The 6,594-nt window shown below is 35.8% G+C and overlaps 1 long non-coding RNA gene across 1 annotated transcript; it reads left to right on the forward strand.

The window, feature by feature from the left end:
• Window positions 1-165: 165 nt before the first annotated feature.
• LOC137089581 (uncharacterized) lies at window positions 166-3,199 on the forward strand. Its single transcript, XR_010907712.1, has 3 exons — window positions 166-358; window positions 629-675; window positions 2,710-3,199. It is a non-coding gene; the product is annotated as an uncharacterized lncRNA (long non-coding RNA).
• Window positions 3,200-6,594: the final 3,395 nt, after the last annotated feature.

The following is a 6,594-nucleotide window of genomic DNA, read 5'->3' on the forward strand; positions in this document are numbered from 1 at the left end:
AAACTTATTTATTCATATTTCGCTCATGTTTGAACGTTTTCAGTGTTATTTTCGTACCTCTTTTATGTTTATCCGAAGATTAACCAGCTCAGTAATGTTGTGTGTAAAGTTAGCCAGCAAACAATCTAACATTAGGAGCAAACGCGCTATTGCACCAGTGTTATCAACGGTAATGTACACGTTTGGAGTTAATTATGCTGTTTTACACTGCAGTTTGTCAGCGGGGAATTAAAAAATATATGTTTGTGCTTTCTCACAGTCGGACAGATAAACGCTGGCTTTTGAGACAGTTGGCCATCTTTCCATGTCTCTCGTCTCGTGCCACAGTGACGTTAACTAACTTACGTTAAAGCAAAAGGTAACGTTAATGCAAACTCACGCATTCCTTATATTACAACCGTTTTAAATGTTTTGTTAATCGAATTCGAGTTTCCTCTATCATATGTGATGCTAGTTAATTTGACTAAAGCAGCTGAAGCTCCGGGGTGAACAAAGTGACTTGAGGAGCATTTTAGATCCTGTTGTGCTAACGTTAGATAAAATTTTAAACTGTTATTTGTTTCTCATGACGTTTTCTCATTTGAAACTCACACTAACACATTGTTGCCATGCTTTTAAATCTTTTCAGAGCAAAGACGAAGGTGCAATGGCAGCAACGTGGCTACAATTCTATGAGTAAGTAAGTTAGAATTAACATTGAACAAATCAATGGAATTTTGTAACGTTACTGTGCAAATGCAAATGATAACGTTATGAACAGTTACATAATGTTCATACAAATATAAGTTTGTTCTTCAATTTAAATTTTTGAATGAATTGCTATTTTTGCAAACGTAATTATGACCATAAATGTCTTTTAGCACAACTTGTAAGTCTTCTGAAGCAATATGATTTTTTTAAAAGGCTTAAAGTCCAAAGTCCAGTCTGTCTATCATTCAAAGTCATGTTGTATTGCTTCAGGAGAATACTGGTCAAGTCTTGAAAGTTGTTGTTATAGTCGGCTTTCCTAATTTAAACAGAAACATTTCGTGTGTTATATTTTCACTGGCAGTTATCCTGAAGTTGCCTTGGGTTTGTAAAGGTGTAAGGTAATTGGCAATGCTAGATTTGCAGTGGTTGAAAGAAGTCTTGTCATGAATCATAAAAAAAACTACGATCCTGGCAGGTCTGTTACTATTTAAAAGGAAGAGTCAGGAGATGTTTTCAAGACACAAGGTAGGACACATGTCAAAACTACATTACATTTATTTAGCAACATGTTAACCTTTCAGCTGCCACCAGCATAAATGCATGGTGTGGTTACAGTGACTGATAGTTGATCATTCAAGTTGTCTTAAATGTATAGTCCACTTGCCAATACAAATTCAGTCATGATTCATAAATTACCAACCCTCATATTGTTCCAAACACATAAGAATTTTATTAATCTGTCCATTGAAAATCTAGTCTTCAAAACGTTTAATTTAGGCTTTCATTAGCATATACATTGAGCACAGCAAAAGCTTATTTGACACATAATAAACCAATCTCAGCTCAAACTTAAAGGAATCGTTCACCCTGATTTACTCCCCCCCTCAAGTCCTCCTTGGTGTAAATGACATTCTTCTTTCAGACGAATACAATCAGAGTTATATTAATACGTGTCCTGGCTCGTCCAAGCTTTATAATGGCAGTGAATGGCAGCCCAAAATTTGTAGCCCAAAAAAGTGCATCCATCCATTTTAAAAGTGCTCCACACGGCTCCGGGGGAATAATAAAGGCCTTCTGAATTAAATCGATGGGTTTGTGTAAGAAAAATATCCTCTCGTGATTCAAAACGCTTGTGCAACGCCCGACATCATCGTCACATCATTTATGTTTTTTACGCTGCGTCCGCCGTCAACGCCGTGGCTGTTATGCTTTTTTACGCTATATCCGACGTCATCGTTGCGCCGGAAACTAGTTATTTTCTTATTTTATAACGAGTTAAATATGGATATTTTTCTTATATAAACCCATCGATTCACTTCGGAAGTACTTTATTAACCCTCCAGAGTCATGTGGATTACTTTTATAATGAATAGATGCACTTTTTTGGCTTCAAATTTTGGACAGCCATTTACTGCCATTATAATGCTTGGATTAACCAGGACATTTATTAATACCGCTCTGATTATATTAATCTGAAAGAAGAACGTAATTTACACCAAGGATGTCTTGCCATTATCCATTTAAAATTTGTTAATCAAATCTGTCTTGTTTCACTTTGTCTACACCGGATGTGAGCAGCGCGACAGGACAAAAGAGCCCCTTATAGTCCGTTATGTTGTCTACACTGGATGCGGCGTGATGTGAGCGACAAATCTTTGACAGTAAACTGTTGCCTCTTTCTATTTATGACATACTGACATGAAAAACAAATGTTTTGCAATGTGTGCATTATCGCTTGAATTCAATTCAATTCGTCATTCAATTCAAGGTCTAGAACATTCGGCTGATACACCCCTGAAAATGTTTTTCCCCCAATTAAACCTTGCTGACAAACAACTTAACATCTTTACAAAATTGAACTACAGGGTTTTAAATAAGCACACGCCCAATTAAATCAACAATAACCCGTTCCTTATAACAACGTTTTTTTTATTTATGAAAATTGAAATATGGTGTCTGCCCTGACAAGGGTTATTTTTATATGTGGTGACATACAAACTTTTTTTCCAATGCATATAGAAAAAGGAGCTTGACCAGGTGCAGAAGCCAACAGTCACCATCCTTACTGTCGAGGAGGAAGAGGGAACGTTACCTTTAAACCCACTGGATGCTTTGATTGTCTTTAAAGATGAGGTGGTGATGTCTGCCAAGTCTTCGGTCAGTGCAATACACTTAGAGTACATTAAAGATCATACAGTGCTTTTGCTTTTTGAGGAAACGTACCTTTTTACATAATTTTTTTTATTTTATATGTTTGGTTATTTAAATGTTATGACTTTTTTAAACATGTTTGTGCTGTTTTATTTGGTGAAAAAGTCTAATATTTTTTGTCTAGTTATATTTGTGAACATATGGCATACTGTATTTATGATGTAAATGTTATATTTCAATAAATTACTTAAAAATACCCTCCTGTTCTGTCTTCATTTTGTACCAATGTTAGCTTGTGCTTAGTCTTATGTAACTTAATCACTTTGAGTTTGATGAACTTAAACCATTTGCCGCAATCTGTTTCCTAAAACCATTTAAGTAACCATGTAGTTGTAAAGACTTAGTTAGATTTGTTACCTGAATTCAAACTGAATTAATAAAATTAACTTAAAATCTTTAAGTTCAGTTTACTCTTAATAATTGATCAACACAACACTAAAATATAAGTTTTAACACTTAAACAACACTAAAATATGAGTTAATTTAACTCAATGTATATGAGTTTTCAGTACTCATACTTAATGGTTTTAAAACTTAATTGGTTTGAAGCAATCGGTTTCCTCAAATGGTTTGAGTTACCGTGAAGGCATCTCAGGACACAGGAAGCTAATATTGGATTCAGACATGCCTTGGTGCCTTCCTACCTTGGAAGCCTTTTTCAGCTTTGGGACGAAGCCATGGCCTGCCCTCATCTAAGTCTGCAGATTAGATGTCATCTGCTTTATTTTTCTGACTACCTTGCTACACTGTAAACAAATTATATGTTCAATAAGTTATGACAACATATGTTTTTACTTTGTTTTAACTCATCAAAATACGTTAGGAAATGTTAAACTTTTTTTTATTAGTTATACAAGATGCAAAACATTTTTTAAGTCAGTTTAACATAATTTAAGTTGAAATTACTTAAACAATCAAGTCGAGTGTACTGCAAAAGTTCCTTTTTTTTTTTTTTTACAGTGTAGCACTGTAGTTACCTTTTCCAAGCTGATCTCCAGTCATCAAAGTTGTCTTTCAGTCACCTCTTGTCTCAATGTTTTTCCCTCATGTGTGAGTGCTCCAATGATTCTGTAAGACAAAGACCCAAAGTCAACAATACTAGTCTATCTCATCTGCAAAAAACATAAAATGATCTTCACTTACCTGTGTATGCATTGTTTCTGCCATTTCTGTAAATAACTGTTTGACTGTAAAAATGGGTATGTGTCCATCAGATGCACTCTTTGGAATCTCAGCAAAAGTAAATCACCCAGGTACTGCTCATCTAGTGTTTTATGAATACATTGAATTTAGACATACGATACTCTTTTCACATAATGTGTAGTAGGGAAGTATAAGTACATTGTTCCATCTATGGGGTTTAAGAATTTTGCAAAGCAATGTTATGAATTAATTAGAATGTGCACATTTGTATGACTGTATGAGTTATATTAATCACTGGGAAGTCACTGAGCTGGTTGTGAAAGAAAAATGAGGATATTTAAATTATAATGGATTCATGTTTCAAGTCTGTTACTACATTCAGTCATGCTTCTCTGCGATTCCAAGCAGACTCTGGCATCTGTGCTTAGGACTGTCATGCGAGCCGCACACCAGTAAACAATTGTCAGGTTTCAAGGCAGGGGTGGTGATTGTGGATAAGTTTTGGTCTTCTCCTGCGGAATGAGATTTGGCGGATATCCTATATCAGCACTTTTACTTTGAGACACTTTATACAAATGAGTCCAGGATAGATTATATGAATATCTTCATCGCCCAGTTTTTTACCTCAGGAACGGATCTCTTAACTAGACAACAAAAATGAACTGAAAACGTTTCCATTAGGAGTTTTTTTCTTTTCTTTGCAGCTGTACTTTTTCATTGGGAGACAATCTCAATAAGGTATATTGATGATTCAGCACATTTTTTTCCACGCTGTTTTTGCTTCATGGTCTTCCTCCATTATTCATTTGCAGCCCGTTTTTAATCTCCAGTGGGCTGACTCAGAATTCATTTTCCATTTGGAGAGTGTTCCCCCTGTCTGCACTTGTCCGTAGCATTGATTAAGTAGGTCCTTGTGGAGAGGAAATTATGTTTGGGTTTTAGCACTTTTTACACTGTATTTTTACTAATCTACCCTGTGTGGGAATTTGAATGAAGTTTCGTCAAGCTCAAGTGGGATTAAGGTTTGAGTTCTGTGATCCCTGTGGCTTCTCATAGCAGTCTTCACGTTTAAATTAAATCTGCAGGATTTTTCGGTGAATAATCAGAATTTGTGTGAAACTCCAGTATATGGTTACTGAAAATATAACATCTGAAGATTTTTAAATATTATTAAAAGAAGTCACCAAGATTGAATATATTAGTTAAAAAAATAAGAAACAATAATAGTGGTTGAATTTCTACGGGACTGAGCGTATAGCGCGTGATTTTGAGCTCACAACCAAAGTGCGCGCACATAAAGCCGCCTCACAGTCCTAAATGTAGTTCTTTTTCACTGCTTATTCCGCTTAAAGGGATACTTCCCCGCTTTTTCATATTAAACTGTTATTCCGTTAACTAAGGCGAGATGATTCATACCTCTCTCGTCTGAGTGCGTGCTCTTAATCTCTCTGACTCACGGTGACGTTCTGATAGCATTTAGCTTAGCCCACTAAGCCCAGTTCATTCACCATGGTACCGAACAGAGATCAAGTTAGAAGCGACCAAACACCTCCATGTTTCCCCTATTTAAAAACAGTTACAGTTATGATTTGAACGACCTAGTATGGTGACACAAAATAAAACGTAAAAAGTCATGCCTGAAACATCCTCCCTTATATCTTCCCCTCACTCTCTCATTTCTGTCAATAGAGGGGAGGGGAAGATGTGAGGGAGGATGTATCAGGTGTGACTTTTTACTGCACCGAGTCAAAGTGCTCTCAGAAGTGCTATTCCGCCATACATTATAGTTCTCTGTTTTAATCCGCTTAGAAAAGCGCCACGTTTTATTTTGTCACTATACTTGTTCCTTCAAATATTTGTGTAACTGTATTTAAATACGGAAAACGTGCAGGTGTTTAGTCGCTTCTAACTTGATCTCTGTTTGGTACCATAGTGAATGAACTGGGCTTAGTGGGCTAAGCTAAATGCTATCAGAACGTCACTGCGAGTCAGAGCGATTAAGTGCACACACTGAGACGAGAGAGGTATGTATCAACTCGTCTTAGTTAAAGGAGTAACAGTTTAATATGAAAAAGCGGTGAAGTATCCCTTTAAACAGTCAAATACACACAACGTAATGTCAAAGCAGCAGTCTTTGTGAATATTTACGTGAGCTCAGCTTTAAGTTAACATAAACAGCTGAGAAAGAAAACACACATGTAGCAGAATAATGGATCCGTGCACCATGTCTAAAGTAACAGCAGCATAATATACATTAAACTAAATTATGAGATAATATTAAAAATATCTACATGGCATTTTTTCTCCATGTATATATGCCATGAAGTGCGTATCATATGAACGTGAAAAACAGCGTATCATTTGCACGCCAAAATGAGTTTTGGCATATACATTCCACGACATTGCACACTCGTACTATTTATACGCATTTACATATGATCGGGTTACTGATTAATAGAAATCGAAAGAAAGCATTTATTTTAAATAGATTTTTGGTAACAATGTATAAGTCTTTACAGTCACTTTTGACCAATTTAATGCATCTTTGCT

The sequence above is a fragment of the Pseudorasbora parva genome, chromosome 9 (assembly GCF_024679245.1).
Source record: "Pseudorasbora parva isolate DD20220531a chromosome 9, ASM2467924v1, whole genome shotgun sequence".
Lineage (NCBI taxonomy): Eukaryota > Metazoa > Chordata > Actinopteri > Cypriniformes > Gobionidae > Pseudorasbora > Pseudorasbora parva.